This window comes from Rhea pennata, chromosome 2, assembly GCF_028389875.1.
Source record: "Rhea pennata isolate bPtePen1 chromosome 2, bPtePen1.pri, whole genome shotgun sequence".
NCBI classification, from domain to species: Eukaryota; Metazoa; Chordata; class Aves; order Rheiformes; family Rheidae; genus Rhea; species Rhea pennata.
The window spans coordinates 139,041,278-139,060,011 of NC_084664.1; positions in this window are offsets into that span (position 1 = coordinate 139,041,278).

Sequence of the window (18,734 nt, forward strand, 5' to 3'; positions counted from 1 at the left end):
GCTGAAATAAGGACATAGAAGAACATCTAACTGTAAAAGAGAAGTTTGTTCTATATATACCTTTGTTATTGAAAAAGGTAAGCTGTGCCTTTTCATATGTCCATAAACATTGAGAGCGCCCATCTCAAAGGTTGGTTCTCAAGGATGACTATACCTCCTGTATACTAGGATGATTTGTTTCTGGGTCAGCAGCTACTCTGGAGTGTTTTTTTTAGTGAGTCAGCTAATCTTTCTCTTGGCTGTTTTTCATCTCTTAAATAAGCATATTGTAGATGAAGTAGCTAGCTAGATAGCTCTTTTTCTGACCAAAAAGTGTTTGGTCACTAGAGAAATGCAAGTGAACCAATTCATTCAGCAATTCAATGGCCTCATTTTAAAGTAGTACTAAAAAGTATAGATTATGAGTGAAAACCATCCTGCAGAGTTCAGAAAAAATGGATAATGTTGTCTCTTGTCATACTCAGAATCTTTCAAAAGTTTAGCATATATTCAGAGTTAACGTTTATTTTAACGTTCACCTTGAATTTAAGCACAGTGTCAAGCATTATGACTGCAACTGGATCTGCTTAAGTGCAATTGCCTTAACTAAAGCTAACCTAAAGTTACCTAAAGGTAGCTTTTAACAGAATTGATCTCTTCCTCAGTTGACATAAAAGATAACTTGTTTCTGAAGCCACTCGTTTCTTAGGTTGTTCCAGTGTTTGAAGCCAGCTCTTCATTAAGTTATCCCTTGATTCGTATTTGAATTGAATGATCAAAATAAGTCTTACATGATCCAAGAATTCTTATAGGAGAATGCCTTGCCTTTCTTCTATGTTCTTTTCTTCTATTTCTAAATCCTTGTGGCTTGGTTACTTGGGATGCACTATGAAATTTCTTAAGTGATGCAGAATGTTACAGAAATTACTGTTGCAAATTCTTACTACATTTCTCATCCTTGATTTTTTTGTTCTGGCTTACTAGAACAAGTCAGGTGTCACTACACATTTTCATAACCTGCAGTTCTCTGTAAAATTGGTAAGTGCTGAAATACCCTTGTATCATAAATGTCAAATCTGTATTAATATTATGAAAATCATTTCTGATAATGTTAGAGATCACCTTGTACCTGTACTTGTAGGTAGTGTAATGCGTCTGCTATTTTAAGTCTATTTAAATACTTCAGCTGAATTTGTGTTTGCTGTCATCTTTTGTACTGGTCTTATAAATGCTTCAAACGAACATTTTTTAAATACATAGTTTAGGAAACAAATGCAACTAATTTGTAGTTCGTCACTGTTTAGGGCTAGGAAATTAAGTGTTCTCAGGGACAGACTGCAAGAGAAATCTAAGACAAAACTAGAAGTCTTAGACAGTGATCTGTTGTGTACTGTGATGCTGAACCAGTGCTCTGATGTTGCAACTGAAGCAGTTTGTTGTGCAGAACTTTGATAAATGTCTGTCTCCCATAGGTATTAATAGTATGTCAATCATTAAACACCCAGTATCTTACGAGACAAAACTATTGCTCTTCATTACTGACAAAGGGAATTGGAAATCTGTGATGCTGTAAGTAGGAGGCAACAAAATTAGAATTTGTTCCACGATCAAAGCGTGAGGAAGTGGCTAATGTGGCTTCAAGTGGCACATTATTTAGACTTGTGATTTTAAGCTACCTTCCCTGGGTAAGGAAAAAGGAGGTGTTTGGAAAAGAATTTGTGGTATGGTTTGTTGTACAAATAAAAATTTGTACGAATACAGCAGCCCAGACAGAGGTATAGAAAGCTGAACAGCAGGATACCTTTATGAATTACTGCCTTCAGGCCCATCCCAGTGCTTGTAAAAAAGTGTGAGGAGTGACCAGTAATAGTCTCCTAACATGAGGAGGATTTCACTGGCTTGTTTTAAGCCCGTTTCATAGGGGTGACCATGCTTTCTTGGCCCTAGCCCTGCAACCTGAGCTGGTTCTTCATGACTCTGAGTGTCCAGAGCGCTGCTATTTCAGACCACTGCATGTTTGAATGTGTGCCTGCCCCAACAGCTGCTCATATAGAAGTCTTACTGGTTCCTATTATGCAGGAATCCTTTTGCACATGGATTATCAAAGGAAGATTTTCCAAATGTGAGTAGCTCTTTGTAAAACATCAAGTATTTCTACTGTATTAAATTATATTTACCTAAATATGAGAAGGCATGGATCTAGATGAAGGATCAAGTATATGTAAAAAATCTCACTTTTTTGCCGAAGAAAAAAGAACATAACATTCTCTTCAGTGCAGAGCAAGAAGAAAATCAAATTAATTTGTTTTCAACTGTAGAATATGAATTCCTCATTGAGTCAACTTCATTAGCATAAGTAATTTTTCAGATAACATTATAACCCCCGGCAGGTAAGTTTTTGAGTGGAAAAGCTGACATACCCTTACAGTGGTGTGAAGTCTGTAATGTTTAAAGATTGTATGTGCTTAATGAAGTGCACAGGTTAAAGCAAGGCTCGTTAACAGAGATAGTTAGTATCTGCTCAGATATAAGAATTGAAATGCTGTGTGCTTTTGCTTGTGTTGTCTGATTGCATATTTAATGGCTGACATAAGATTTTTTTGGTGGATACATCTTCAGACAAAAAAAGAAATACGTAGACATCCATAGATTTAAGCTGGCAAGTACAGTTTCTGTAGCGAGAATAAAGAATGATGGAGTATCCTGCTAAAAAAACACAAAACACAGTGGCTTGTATGTGGGCTGCTCAATCCTGCCAGTTGTATTTCTTACAGGACTAGTGGTTTTCCCATTTATGGTGTTGGTTTGAATACTTGTGTCAGTAGATGGACATGGTGTTTTAAATAGGTCTTGAACTGAAGACTGTTTTCAGAATTATTAATTATAATAGAAGTGAAAGTATTCTTTATTACAAAGTTCAAGGAAATGACTTTTTTTATCTATTGTTTACAAGAATTGTAGCCGATGAATGTACACAGATATTGACCATGTGGGTGTCCTTACTCCGTGTACCTCTATGCCAAAAGGATATTTAGAGAATAGCAAGCAAGGCCTCCAGTGAGATCAGTTTGAAATAAAAGCCTGATTTAAGGAATTCTGTTTTTTGTCCTTCCTCATCAGATCACTACTTAATCTACTGTCAGCTGTTTTTATCATTACATTGACTTAGTGGCATATTTTCATGGTCTAAATATAAACTTTTGGGAAGTGTAGATCACGTATTACACTCAAAGGCGTGCTTCACCAACTGAGCTCTGTTATTTTGACAGTACATTAATTCCTCAGTTTCAAAATGTTAGTCAGTTCTCTCTTATTTTTTAGAGTTATGCAGTCTTATTTGCGAAGTAAGCAATGCATTTGTTAATGTGGTATTGTTTGTTCACTTAAGTTCTCTGTCTTTTTCCTAACTTCTGAGTGCAAAATGAAATACTAGTTAGGGGAACTGTTAGCCTTTGCTTTACTTAATCCTCCAGAATGCCTTTGCAGATGGAGCAAGCAGTTTGAGAATTAAAGGCTGTCTGGCACTAGAGCTGTCTTTTCCCTGTGTTTTCATGCTTTCTGGGACCCTAGGAATCACATGTTGGTTGATTATGTGTCAGCATTTGGAGTCCCTCTGCCAAAAGGATATTATCTTTGTAGGAGCTCTTGGCCTTTATGTTCTGAAATTCTTCTCCCGCCTAGTCACCTGCTCCTTTGGCCCCAATGTGCTTTCCTCCCCAGCTTTGTGCTGGTGCTAGCATGCGTATGACCCCCCAGGACCTGATTCAGGGAGCTGTGCCAATTACCCGACAAGAAATTTACTCTCAGGCCCACTGCATTCTTCCTAACGCTTTCCCTCTCTGTTGTTTCATCTCCTGCCCTCCACACTTTTGACATGCTTGCGAATTACCCCACTTTTTGTGTGTCAAGAATTCTCTTCTCAAAACATATTTCTTCCCCATAACTTCTTTCCATTTTGCCATGTATATTACTTAGAGCATACTTTCCTCCATCTTACTTGAACCATTGTTTTCTGCAGGATAACTGTATTTGACTAGTCTATGCTGAATGTTTTTTATGAAATTGAGAATTTCATATTTTGAAGAGTGGATTATCAGCTGCCTCCACTTCACTAGTTCGCTGCTAGCAGTAGTAGTAGTCTTATTTTTAATTCACACTTTCCTATAGTAAACATGCAAGAAGGTAACTCTGTGAGCCTTGTTTTCAGTTCTACTTCCTTTCTCTAATGTCTCCAATTCTTTTGGTGCCTTCACTAAATCAAACTAAGTCAAGTGTGAACTGCTTCAGCTTGCAACATAAAATGTCCAAATATTGAACTGTGGACAAACCGAGCTTGGCTCAGGTGAGTGAATGTGAGTGGTTTTAGTGTCATTTCGGAGACTCTTTGGATAGTGGTACCGGATATACTAAGTGGTACTGGATGTAGAAGGAGACCAGTCTCTTTATTCTGTGGAATAAGGTAGAGGAGCCAGTGATTTTTTTCTAGTTTTCAGTAGCAACACAGATCACAAGAACTGCATGCTTCAGGCTTACTACGCTTCATTTGGTTACCGCTCCATACAGGCTTATGCTAGGCATAGAGGATAATGAAATGGCCTCTGGAGCAGACATACAGCACTGAAGCTATTCCGTTTGCATTGCAAGATTTTTGGGTTGGACAGTCTGTAAAGGCAAAAACAGATTTAGAGGTGGGACCAAAGTGGTTCCTAGTTACTAACCAGTGTTAATGAGCTGGTAGAACCAATTGTGTTTTTACTGTAGTTTAGGAACATATCTAAGTATCTTTTACAGCAGTGCCCTGTCACTTCACAGCTGAGCCAAGGATGCACACCTGATGAAACAGCAGGGAGGAGTGGAAGCGTCGTCAGTACTGCATAGGCTGTCATCCCTGCGTGGCCAGTTCGCAAGCAGTCTGGGGCCACAGATCATGTGTGAAAACCACTGACACACAATATGGAACATGTTTTCTTTATGGAAAGTATTTTATGTGAGTAACTTCCCCTGTGGGTTTTTTGGTTTAAGATTTTTTTTTTTTTTTTTTTTTTTTTTTTTTTGGGGGGGGGGATGGTTCTTTGTAGGTAAGGAAGGAATCTGAGATGCAATGTGACTTTTCGACACATAAAGGAAAAATATTGAAAGCAATGGATCAAAAAGAGGAGAAGGATTCAGAGAGGGAGATCAGTAACTTCTTTAGGAACTGCAGATGTTTCTGAGAGGAAGGTTGAGCAGACTGACATGCTTCTGGCAGAAAAGAACAGTTTTGAGGGAGAACCGTTTCATTCTGAATGTATAGGTATCTAAATGTTATTTTACTGGAGCTCTTGAAATGAGCAAAACATTCCCAGTTTTGTAACAAGAAACATAAGTAGAATTAGTGCTTTTTCTCTTGGCTAAAATGGGTAAGATTTTTATTGTGACTTTATTTCTAACATCATTTAAGATGTTTATGTATACTGAAACTCAGAACTTTGTTTCTGAAATGAAAATATAGCAGAAGTAGTTTCTGGTTCTGACTATGCACTGAGTAAATTTCAAATGTCAGATTCTAAAAGAGGTATCAGAATATGTAATTTCCTCATCTGTTTTTTACATTAGGGTATTGGAACAGGAGCTCTTTCAGCTGCTTGATTTTGGTTAAAGTCAAGTTCTATAAGGGCCACTTAGTTCTTTATTCTCTACTTTCCTTTTTTTTTTTTTTTCCTGGGATTTTTTGGTACATCATTTACATAACCATAAATTAGATGAAGTCAGAAGAGGGTATGTGGAGCAGGCAGTTTGCAGTTTGATGTTCTTTATTCGTTAAGGTTGCTTCAAGTCCGTTTGAGTATTCTGAGAACTATGTCAGGTTGGGCATCTCCCTTCTGTTTACCTATGAAAGGAAATGAGTTACCATTTATTCTCACTACAGAATGGGATTCCAGACAACCTGGTTTATAATATTGTCACATAATCACCACTTTCTTTCACATTCAGTTTGTTTAATTTCTAACTTAAAGGGTCTTTGAAATTGCAGGGAGCGTTCTTCCTATTTAATTGTCTTAGTTTCTGTAAAATATTTCATCCTTAGGAAGAGAAAGTTAGTATTTAAATTCTTAATTTGCCTGAAACAAATTCTTTTTATGTGCCAGTACATACAAATAAGCCCAACATTGAGGAACAGCCTTTTAAAATACACAGCAGTAGCACAGAAAGTGTTCCAGAGGTAGAATAACAGTATCACTGCTGGTTTCTAACAATCTTGTTGGTGCCAAGATCTGTGTGAAAGAGAACAGTTCTGGCTCCTCTGAACATTAAAGCTACATTGGAATAAATCTCCATAAATGTCGTTTGAAATCTCAAGACATATATTAGGTTTTCTTTGTACTGGAAAACTCGTAACATGAGGCTGTTGTGTGTGACTTTCAGTGTTGTTAAAAACATAGTCAATACAGTCTCCCTTGTTTTATTCTAGTCTCCTGTTTCTGGCTAACACACTGGCAAGGTGTAGAAACTTGAAAAGAAGGTGACTCAACTTTTTTGAAAGGCAGAAAACATTTATTTTTTCAGAATTAATGCTTATTTGATCTATATCTACTGTTCTTTTTGATTCCTCTTGTCCCTTAAGAGTTCACTGGAAATGTGCATTCCACAGTGAGTCAGCATGGCCTGCGTGATTTGAGCAGAAGACAGATTTGGGAGTTAGAAATCCAAGTACTTGCTGTGTGGCCTTAGAGTGCTTGTTTAACCTCTGTTTCACTACCAGTAAAATCAGGATAACTTATCAGCCTCTGAGTAATGTCATGAATGTGCATGAAAAACTTTAAATAGAGATGCTGCTAGCTTGTAGGCTTTTTTACCATCATTTATTCAAACTAATTGTATTAATTTTATCCAATATATTGGATAAGCATAACCTAATGACAGAGGAGTATATATTTCTTGATATATCATCTATTAACCTCGTTGTTTCCTGTTATTCCCTTAGCACACTTAAATATACATGACTTGCAGAGAAAAGCTCTCATCTTGCACCATGACTCACCAGCTGAGACTCCTGAATCAGTGTGTGAAGTCCCACAGTTTTCAGTGGCTGTGTGCAAAAGCAGTTGGTGTTCAGAGATGATTCGGATCTAGAATCTTGGCTAAGTACAGAAGACCTTCCCGTTTTCAGCGAGACAATGAAAATGGAAGAAGACTATAGAAGCTGAGCGAGGTGTTCAACTTGGGCTCAGTGCAGGCAGAGTAGGAAGGACTGTGATCAAGGCACTTCCCTCTCTTCTCTCTGGTGGAGGCAGAAGTTCTCACATTTCCACATTGAGCAGGGAATCAGCTTTCATTCTGGAAACAAGTTTGGCAGCAAAAGGATGTATGACTATGGAATCAGAGCTTTGGAAAGTCTCCTATGACATTTCTCCATTCTTGGCACATTTAACGACAGCACTTGATGGCCAGGTCCTAAATCCAGCACCCAGTCTCAGAAGTCAGGCCAGACATTGCATATGTATGTGCGGGAAGCTAGGGGAATGATCTCCAGCCATGTCCTGGACTAGTTGCAGAGCTACTTAGCTCAGACTGCTCTAATTTCACAGTTAGAGAAACCTCTGCAGGGTGAAGATTAGTTTTAAAAAGGGGGCTTCTTTCTTTCTCCTAACATGTCTATGTCTGTCTTATTCTACTCCCTGGACTGCCCGGCAAGGTGCTCCCTCCCTTTCTCCCTCCCCTTGCAGCCGTGGAGGAAGCAGGTAGTGTGTTGTCACAGCAGGCAGGGGCTGGTGGCCTGACATGCCTTTGGTATCTGGAAGGGACAGGTCAAAAACATTGTGGGAGGGGAGAAGAAAAAAAAAAGTAAAAAGGACAACTGAGAGAGAGGGCAGGGGTGGAGGGAAGGAGGAGCGAGGTCTCCAGAGTAAAGTGAGCTCAAGGTCCTGATGGCAGTTGGTACTTTATGAAGCTTCATTTTGGCTGGAAAATTTCTGACTGCTTGCACCACCACTGTGCACTGTTGGGCTGTGGGAACAAAATGCCAATGTTCAGACTGCAGCACTGTGAAAAACTGCCCAGAGAGGATGCCTTGATTTTGGTGGGGCTTTTGGTGCAATATAGCTAACATCAGTGACATGACTCCAGCATGGAAACAGCCAGGTTAAAGTATATTCTCAAAAGTACAAGAAGTTCAAGTCTGTCAAGCTCAGAGCTCCTATATATGTTTCATTAGGTTTTTTTTCTTTGTGTTGTGCTTTGTAAAAAAAAGAACTTCTACCACAGACTTGATAGCAAACTCATTGGTGTTGGCAGCTTATATTGGCCATATTGACCACTAGTCAGTGAGTCAGTGATACCACTTTGACAGACTGTTAAATTTAATGATAATTCTGGTTCTAGAAAATTTTTCTCTCTCTACAATCTAATGAAGGAAGAGATTCATCTTCCTTTAGAGCAGTTATGTCCTTTGCATTCTCTTACTTGGCTACTCACTTATCTTTCATGAGGATAAACATGGAGTTTGTATGAGGGAATTTCCTAGGTGGAAACTCCCTATTTGTGAGAACAGTGTGTACAATGTTAACTGCGTGCAACAGCCACTTCACTTTATCTTTTGGTCCAGTAGCATTTTTATTAGCTTCACTGATTCTCTTGGGGACGGAGGGGTGTGGGGTATGGGGGAAGAGATGAGAAGAAGACTTAATGACCCTTTATTGGTTGTCCAGATTTCAACTTCACTTTTCTCACTGTAAATCCAGAGTAACACACAGCTTTTAGCTGTGGAATTGCCTGTTTGCATTGTGCTGGGCCCATCGTACAAACAGATACCCAGCAGAGATTGGCAAAACTGTCTAATGAACTGTACCATCTCCTTCCAGCTGTATGAATTGCAGGCAACTGTCCAACAATTCATAGGCCAGGAAAATATTTCTAGATATGAGCTGCTCATCAGTTCATCTGAGATATTTCTGTGCTTTAGCTGGGCAGCTAACTTAGAACAAGTAAGTCATTCAGTGGATTTTGCCCTCGTAGTTCTGCAAATGTAAATACCTAGTTATAATTTATGCTAGAAATACAAAAGGCCAGGAATCGTTAATGACAGTTATTCTGGAAATGGACGGGAAAGGTGGATAAGCCGAGTTACGTTGCTCAAATGCTGTTGCTTGCATACAATGAGCATCTTTAAAACCCTGTGAAAAGTTTAGAATCTCCATCTAAAGGTAGGATTTTCTGTTTTCTATTGTCAGATTAAAAATCAATTAAAATGCTTAGACTCTGGTCACAACAGCTTTAGCTTTAAACTTTGAACACATTTTTCTTTGTTATTGTAAGAAAAAAAGTAACATAGAACTGTAATGAGGTAATTTGAAGATGAAGCATGTCCTGAAAGCAGAAGAAAAAGGCTATTTAGACTATCAGAAAGTAAATAAAGTAAAGGCAGCCCTCCATAGGGAAAGGACAGAGTTGGCTAGCCACCTCAGCAGAGTAGTAACCAAAAAAATCTGAGTGAACTACATGTATCTTTCTACATTAAGTGATTTGCACCAAGTAAAAAGCCATGTGATTCAGGCAAGGAAAAATGTTATCTTACTGGGAATAACGAAGTCAAGCTCTTTTTAAAATAAAATGAGAATTCAATTCTGTAATTCCCTCACCCCATTGTAATGCCATCCTGCTATTGTGAGTTTTCAGTGGCTTTGTCTCTACTTTTCCATCGTTACTTGCCATTTATATTACACTGAAGGCCTTTTTGTGAGAAAGAGATGTTATCCTGCAACGATTACTTCATGGCTGTTAAAAAGGAAAGTCATAAATTCTATACTGTTTTCTTAAATTACATGTCAGGTATCCTTTTTGTCCCATGCTAATTATGAAGGAACAAGTCCAGTATAGACTCCTTAAAAGAAAAGCAGTATAGTTCAGAAATGCTGAGAGAATTGATGTGCATGAGATTATCATCGCAAACGTCTGCCAGGGAGCTTGTAAGTGCAGGATTCTTGAGAGGAAATGGCATATACTCTAGCTAATGGCAATGCAATATTTATGCACTTACTTGAAATTCTTTTCTTATCAGTGAATGCATGCAATATGCTTCTAGAGCTATACAGTAGAAATGTTATGGGTCAAAGTCATTTTCTCTGAGCTTTTGGCTTGCAAAATACAGTAAAGAATCAGTAAATATTCCAGCAGCTGCGTTGTAATCCATCTCCTGAGCAGCAGAACTGGATTCTGCTGGTCTCAGGTCATGCGTTATCAGCTCCAGCAATGGCATCTGCTGCATAGTTTCAAAACTACTTGGATAGCTGGACTCATCTGAAAACTTTCAGTTGTTGTTTCTCCTCAAGTCTGAAAGCAAGGATGGTATTCAGCAAACTTCACCATAGAAGTGACCCGATCATTGCTTATTTATGAGAAAGACTCTTGTTGACTTGAGGGGCATTGGTTCCAGCCCATTAGTTATGAGTGATGTTGAAAAACCTAACATTACCCTATTCCTTGTGGCACTCGTCTGAGGCTTGACTTCCCCCCAACACCCTTACGAATTTCTGGTTTTTCCCCTTTTGGAGCAATGCAGTTACTCTGGAAATCAAGATATAACAGCATGAATGGAACTTTGTAACACTATGAGATGGACAGTAGCATGTGCATAAACAAGATTTTATGAGTGTTACACGCAGTATTTATGTACATAATTGTATTGTGTTCAAGGAAAAATACAGAGCCAGTACAGAAGGATGTGAACATGGACGTGAATGGAATGGACTAAACCAGTAGCTTGAACTAAACCACAAGCCTGACTGCTGTATGCTGGGAGAGGATGCAGAAAAAGAAAACAAAAGGAAAAAGAAAAAAAGAAAATGCATTGTGGAAATCTATGGCCAGTTCTGTCAAACTAAAATTAGGTAAAAGCATGGAGCAAATTGCTTTCATGTTAATAGACCTGTTCCAGATTTAAATACCTGTGTAACTGAAAGCACTACCTGGCCTTAAGCTTGAATCTCATCCTTCTTTATGTTCTTCTAGTTGTTTCTGTGAGACAACCTCTTTCTATCTTTATAACATTTCTGATTCACCATTTTACAAAGAGTATCAATGTTCTTTAGCATACATAACTTAGTGTTCCCCAAATGAGAACAGGGCCACTTTGTGTTTGGAGTGGCAGAAGCATCCTGTTCCTCCATGACATGCAAACCTTATTCAGACATTCCACAAGTATTAATCACCACAGTACCCTAGAGCTGAGATTGCTGATGGCAAGGCTTGCTAATAATAATAATGGATATTTTCTATCTTCCAGAAGTGCACCCAGGAAGTAAACTGTTTCTGCGGAGATGCTGACTGACATTACAGGAGTTGAACAAGTCTGTAGGAGTCAACAAAGTGCTTTCTGTAGAAAGCAGCTTTTTGTGCTAAACAGAATGAAAAACACATACCGTTTGAGCATACGTCAGTATTCCTCATTCTCTTACAAACATATGTACACAGCAGTATTTCTTTATTGGGCAATTGTCATTTCTACTCCAAAAGTAGACTGAAATAAGTCTGTTTCTTGTCTATTGCATTACTTTACAATCAACTTTGAGATTTCTTGTGAAGGATGTAATTCATTTTTAATTTATATTTTTAAAGTGTCACTTACAAAAGTGTTAGCATTAACATTAAATAATACTATTGCCCAAACTGTCCAGCTTTTGAGTACACAACTTGCTGTAATGGTGATCTTCACAGAGAAAAAACAGAGTAAGTCATGACTTTCTTGGATCTCTTAGCTTCATTTTCCACCCAAAGCTACACCCATCTGAACTTAAGGAAAGCCAAATTTTAAAAAGCTTTTATTCTGTATGAGTTTTTATAACTAGTCACATCCCCATCGTCATTGAGTGCATTCCGGTAATGCATTAAACACTGTTCTAACATCTTCCAGAGAGGTTTGTGCTCTCACTGTTGCCATGGGTCCATGCTTTCCAGCTGAGCTTTTCAACAACAACAACTACAAAAAGTGTCAGGCTCTGTAGACCTTTTCTTGCAATTTTTGGTCAAACTATAATTTATTTTAATATAACACCCTTCCTCATCCAGCTATCCAAAGCAACTTAAGAGACTACTGAACAGCTCCAGCAGTTGTTATGTGGGAAGACAGAGACATCTTTTGTTCAAAATAGTTCTTCTGTGAACTTGTTTGTTATAGTCCTTTCCTGTCTTCTAAGACTTTAATAGCTCCCTAATTTTGGTTGGAAAGCTGTCACTGAGCCTTCCCATTGTCTAAGTAGAAACGCAATAGAAATTTCAGCTTGTGTGAGTATCTCAGAAATAGTACCCTCAATGAACCTGGGATTCTGGGATGGTTCTTCTTACTGGAAGACTTGATCCTAGTGGACAGTGATAGGTAAAGGTGCATTGACTTTGCTGTGTTTGACCCATTCTGAAAGAGAACTTCTTTATACGTGTCTGTACTGACATGCAGGGCTTACCACTACCCAAACCTGCCCCAGACACCGACAGTTAGTCCTGTAGTACAAAAGCATCTTCTCTAAAAGTTGATGTTTTATCCTTGGAAAGCAACAACTAACAGTGTCACTGAAGGCCCCATTTGCACTGAGCACAGAAAAGCTCCCCTGAACCTTTTCAATAAGTTTTTCTCACCTTCTGTATAAAAAGCTTTCCCTTTTCAAGTGCAATTTTTCCATTGCCTTGTTGTCACATTTGGTGTATGAGTAATCTTGTGTTAGGAATGAAGCCTAGGTGTGTAGTAAATTGATCATCTCTTCAAACCGAGTCCAAAATTTCTCAGCAGTGTTAATGAAGCTGATTTTTGCTTTCCCAAGGATGGCTTGCCCTGGCACGAGCAGAGAAGGGATATAGGGAAAGACTGAGATGGTCCTGAAGTCAGATTTGCTGCTTCTGCTGTTGCCAGTGCAGTTGGAAGGGGTTGGAGTAGTGATTGCTGCAGCTGGGCTGTCTTAATGAACCACAGACAGTGCAGAGAATAAGAACAAACACGGAACTACATAGGCAAATGGAATAACATGAATAACCACATAACTCACTATATCAGGCAGAGGATGTGGAAAATTAATATGTTAAGAGTATTGGTCAATATAGTTGCTGTGTTCAAGTTTCATTATCAACACACAGCAACAGTTAGTTATTCCTGCGGCATCTATTAACCATGGAATTTCTAAGTATCTACTGAAAACTATTTAAAAGGCTTTGAGCCTTGAATCAACGTTTCTCACTTGTTGGTGTAAACATAAATAAGATTGTATAAACAATAACTCAGTTAATTTGCAAAGTCAGGCACTCAGAAAATAGAAACGTTACATTTCTGTCCAAGTTTTTTGTGGCTTTTTTGCACAAGGCTGACAGCTATCAAAGCATCTTATAAACACCCACAAATCTTCACTATGCCTCCGTAAGGTGAGATATGGATTCAATAAGTGGCAATGAAGTGGATGGACAATTGGCTGGACTGCCTGGCTCTGAGAGTTGTGATCAGCAGAATAGAGTCCAGCTGTGCTGGCAGCCCCTCTGTGGATTGATACTGAGGCCAACACTGTTTAATGCCTTTAACAACAACCTGAGTGATGGGATGGAGAGCACTCCCAGTAAGTTTGTGGATGATACCAAATTGGGAAGAAGTGGTTGATATGCTGGAGGGTAGGACTGCTATTCAGAGATACCCTGACAAGTTGGAGAAATGGACTGACAGAAACTGAAGGAATTCAACAATGGCAAATGCTAAGTCCTGTATGTGGGATGGAATAATCCCGTGTGACACTATAGTCTGGCCAAATGTCTAGAAAGCAGCTTTCCAGAAAGGAACTTAGATGTGTTGGAGGACCACAAGCTGGATATGCGTCAGCAATATGCCCTTATGGCAAAGAAGGCCGGTGGTGTGCTGGGTGGTATTAGCAAGACTACAGCCAGCAGAATGGGTGAAATGCTTCTTTATTCCACACTTGTGAAACCAGAGCTGAAGTAACGTGTCCCAATTGGGGATCCCCAGTTCAAGAAGTTAATTGACAAACTGGAGTGAGTCCAGCAGAGGGTCACCAGGATGGTTAAGGGGCCGGAGCATATGAAGTATGAAGAGAAACTGTCTGAGCTGGGTTCGTTCAGCCTTAAGAAGGGAAGACCAAGGGGAGATCTTTATTGCTCTACAACTAACCACTGAACCAGTTTCTTTTCAGTGCACAGTGATAGGATGAAAGGGAAGGGACACACGTTGCAGTAAGGGAAATTCTGCTTAAATACTAGAAAGATATTTTCCACCATGACAGTAGTTAAGCACTGCAATAGGCTGCCCAGAGAAGCTGTGTAATCTCCATCCTAGCAGACGTTTGAAACTTGACTGGAAAAAGCCAGAGCCATCTGTTTTTAGTTGGATGCTCGTTGAGTAAGAGGAAGGATGAGATGTCTTCCCAAAGTCCCTTCCAACATAAGTGACTCCCTGATTCTAAGGGGAAGGGTTATGAGTTCAGCGCCACTAAAGGCTATTACTTCTTGTATGAAACTCTCTGCTCAATGGGGATGTAAAATACTCCCATGAAAGTAGTTAAGATTTTAAAATTTTACCATTCTTTTAGTGGGTCAGCACCAAAGTCTTTCTAAGTTTTGTTTAATTAGTTCTTTGTTTTTCTAAAAGGGCACAAGGAAAGATTAGCTATTGATTTAAAAACTCTTCTAGGATTTATGTCCCTCTCTTTCCTGGGTTATATGAGCAAATTCACTGTAGTCCCTCATTTCCCAGATGAGTGCACCACAACTGTTCTCTTAACTTTTATGAGGAGGGTCTTGATCTCTTCTGCTGAAACACTTCCAAATTGTCTGATAAGTAAATATTAATTGAGCTTGAACCTGGAACTCTTTCATCCTGGAAGCAAGCCTTGATCTTCAGGCCAGAGTGTTAGCTTCCCCTCTACTCTTCTTTGCACAGCATATACTTAATTGGAAAGAGCAGCTCCAAAAATGGGATGTAAGACATTTTTCCAGGGAAAACAGTTCTGTTAGAAATTTCTGACAAGGTCTACACTGCCTCAACAGTGTAGAATGAGGCAGTAGCCTTAGATCAAAATGTGAAGAAAAAGCTCAAAGTGCAACTGATGAATTTGTGGAAGTTAAGAAGGAATTTGTGAAAACAGAGAACTAATTACTGAGGTTGGATGGTGGCCAGTATCTTGGGATTAACACACCTGAAATGTGAAATATGTCTCAAGACAGGTTATGATCATAAATGGTAGAACTTTGCTTTTATGTCTCATACAGTAATGAGGCATTTGATGTGACCAGCGACTTTCTTCAAAAGAAAAGCAAGAGTAAGACTTTGGGCTTTCAGGCTCATGGGGCGATTAGACGTCTTTTAATTGTGATGCTTTAATGTGTGGCAAGAGGGACACTGGTAACTATACAACTTCGGAGCAGACTTTGTGAGCAGAAAACAAGATTAAAATGCTTTCGATGATAAAGACCTTGGCCCTCAACTCTGCATCATTCTAACAGTGCAAAAAGACATAAATCTGTCCTAAATATCACATTAAAACCTTGTTGACTGATTCTTCACCACGCCTTTGCCAGAGATAGTTATCACTGGAAAATACTGTGCTGTCATCTGCAAAATAGTGCCTTGGACATTGTCCTCAGTCAACCAAGTCTGAAGAGGTGAACGTGGGCCTAAAAAACAAGTCCATGTGATTCTACTACCTTTCTTTCAGTTGGATCCAGACTGAATTCAACAGAAAGATTGATCTGATTTCTGAAAGTATGCTTGGCTAATTTTAGGTCTGTTTCTGCTCACCATGTATAAGATGTGGTGAAGTATGAGAAACCTCCAAGCTTTCATGTTCTGGGAGCTGGCCTGCTACGACTTCGTAGCATTTATGGAGCTGCTTTAATTTATTCGTGATCTGTTCCAATATAGGCTAGATGAAAAGGGGGTCTTCTCCAGCGCAGTCCTTTCTGATTTCTAGAATATACCAGCTGGGATGGGGCTGAGTTAGCCACTGTGATAACTTTCACCAGCCCTCTTTATGGAGTTCTTTATGCTAGGGAAATTGTCTGGAAAAAATTCATGACTCCTCTATTACATTGAGACAAAGGACCACAACAGAGAATCTGACCATTGCATTATGGCAAAATGGAATATATGATCAAAAAAGATTGATCTTACAAGACACTTATTTATGGAACAATTTGTAAAAGTCTTCATATCAAGACTTTGTATTCTTGAATCCCTAGTTATGAAAAGGTCAGATCCTTCGGTATAATGGCATTGCTGCTTGCATCAATTATTATTTAAAACTTCTTAGACTCTGCAATACTGTATTTAGTAGTGCAATATTTTGAGGTGTTCAATAGTCCACCCCGTGACTGAAAAGACCTCTCCAGAGCTCCTGTTAAGCCATTTAATGCTGGCCTTAATATCTTCTGCATAATGCTTCCTCACAATGAAGACTAGAGAAAAATCTTCAGGCTTCTCAATATTGCAAGGGAAATCTGAGCATAACTTTGCAGGCGGCAGCTATTGTCTGGTTCTTTTGGGGGCTATGCCCACTTGTCTTAACCTTTTAGCTATCTTTTATTGCAGTGGTGAGCTCTTCGGGACAAATACTGCCTCTGCCTGGGTGACCAGTGCCTACCACAGCAGGTTTCTGGCCTCTGGGCACTACTGCAACAGAGTAACACTTACCACCAGATAGCTGTGACAGATAACTGTGCCCTCTGCGGGCACAGTCATACTGTCATACTGTGAATAGTGGTGATGATAGTAAAATGAGAACCAGAAGGAAAAGATATTCCTATGCTGCAAGTAATTACAAGGCATTTAGGGAGAGCACGTGGAACAGCAAGAGCCACACTACCTTGCTAAGTGTGTGCTATCACTGTTAGACTATGCTAACTTGAATGTTATGAAGACTTTTTATCCAGTTCTGAAATTGCTTCGTGAATGCAGGAGAGGTTATGCTGGATGGAGCTGATGGTCAAAACCATTCATTTATCAGCATAACAGCCAGCTGCAGAAAGACTGATGCCAGCTTGTGGACCTTTTCCATGGAACAGAACTAGCAAAGTGCCTTCTGCAAAGTCTCTCGGGCTATAAGCAGTAGAATACACGTGACCAGTGCTAAAATGGCACTGGAAGGAGAAAGGTTGGCACATGAGGCCAAAGGAAGCTTAAATATACTGTACCTCTTACTATAACATGCACACGTGGGAATTTCCAAGGAACCAGAAAACACTTGGCTTCTCACAACCTTCTTGGAAATCCCAGGAAGACTTTTGTCACAACACGTTTGCTGTCTTGATTCTGGATCTGTTCAAACACAGGTTCAAGATTCCAGGCGTGGAGGACAGGAGAGCGGGAGCACAGTGGAAGACAGGGGAAAGACAGTGGAAGACAGGTTCCGAGGGACTTGATCACGTTTCTTCACTGCGCTTCCTGTCATGCAGTCTTGTAGCTCCACCAAAACTCATAGAGAAAGGGTTACATTTTTAGCAGGCTCCATTCCTCACTGAGGCTCACCATGTATCTACCCCCAAACACTCTCCCAGCACCGTGGAGGGAGTGTGCAGTGTGAAGGGACAGCCCAGGCCAGGGGGGGGCGTGAGCTCTGTACGCCTGTATGACACCAGAGAAATGCACCTGGAAACACACTCTGGTGCACGACCACCTCCAGCTGAGGGAGTTAGAATCTTCCTAGAGGTCCTCACCAAACATCCCTCTGCTTGAGACTCCCGCCTGGATCCTTGTTTTGACCTTTGGCTCTCACTTCCCTCTCCGTTTTTCTGTTTTTTCGTTTCCTGTCTGCGGCCGTTTATGCTAACCTTGCGCGTTCCTCAGCGCATCCTCTCTTGGTGCTGACAGGGAGCCCATCGTTGTTGGTTTGCTAACAAAGTTTTTCTCAGAAAACGCTTTACCACATCCAGAGCTAGGATGTACCTCCAGAGAAAAACACAGCTTTCCTGGCCTGGGCCACTGTGTTCAGATCAGGCAGGGGATGTTTTTAAACAGCTTCAGCAAAGTCTGTCTGCTAGGCCGGTAAACTCTCAGAGCACGAGAGGGAGCTTTCAAAATGCTCTTCACGTACAGGAAAGCCTTCGGTCTTCCCAAGTTCAACGCGGGCCCGGTCCGGGCTGCAGAGCCCTGGTTACAAGCAGGCTCCTATCCTTTGCCCCCTCTGCTCTCCACTGTTTGTTTAAAAGGAAAGATCCCGGCAAAACGCAGTGACGCAATCATCCGGTTTTAGAGTTGCTCTTACCTGGTGTTTATATTCTAAGTGTACAGGGAATGGTCTCAAAAGAGGTCTATTCCAGATCTGCTCGCCTTCACTGGTGACAGAAAATACAGCATCTGATACATTCAAAGGGATGACTAAGTCAAAGAGGGTTTATATGCTTTTTGTTATTATTGTTGTATATATAATTATATAATATTATCCATAAAATGTTTTTTTAATTTTAATTTTATAAAATATAAAGCGTACTTTATATATAATAATATAATAATTATATATCATTATTTTCCATCCCCACAATATTTCTACTTCATCTTTCACTTTTAGTAAGTCTTTAGGTTTAGAAAGAAATCATGTGTGAGAGATTATGCATGATTTGGGGAGGGAGGAGTTTTTATTTGTTAAACTCAGCCTTAATAAATATCTTCATCTCGTTATCGTAAGACCAGTATTTCTAATAGCCTGTTTGCATGGACATAATAGTTCCCATAACCACAGGCACATAACAGGAGTTTCTTATAGCTCAGAGCCAAAGTGACAGGGTCAGCCACCCAGCCGCCA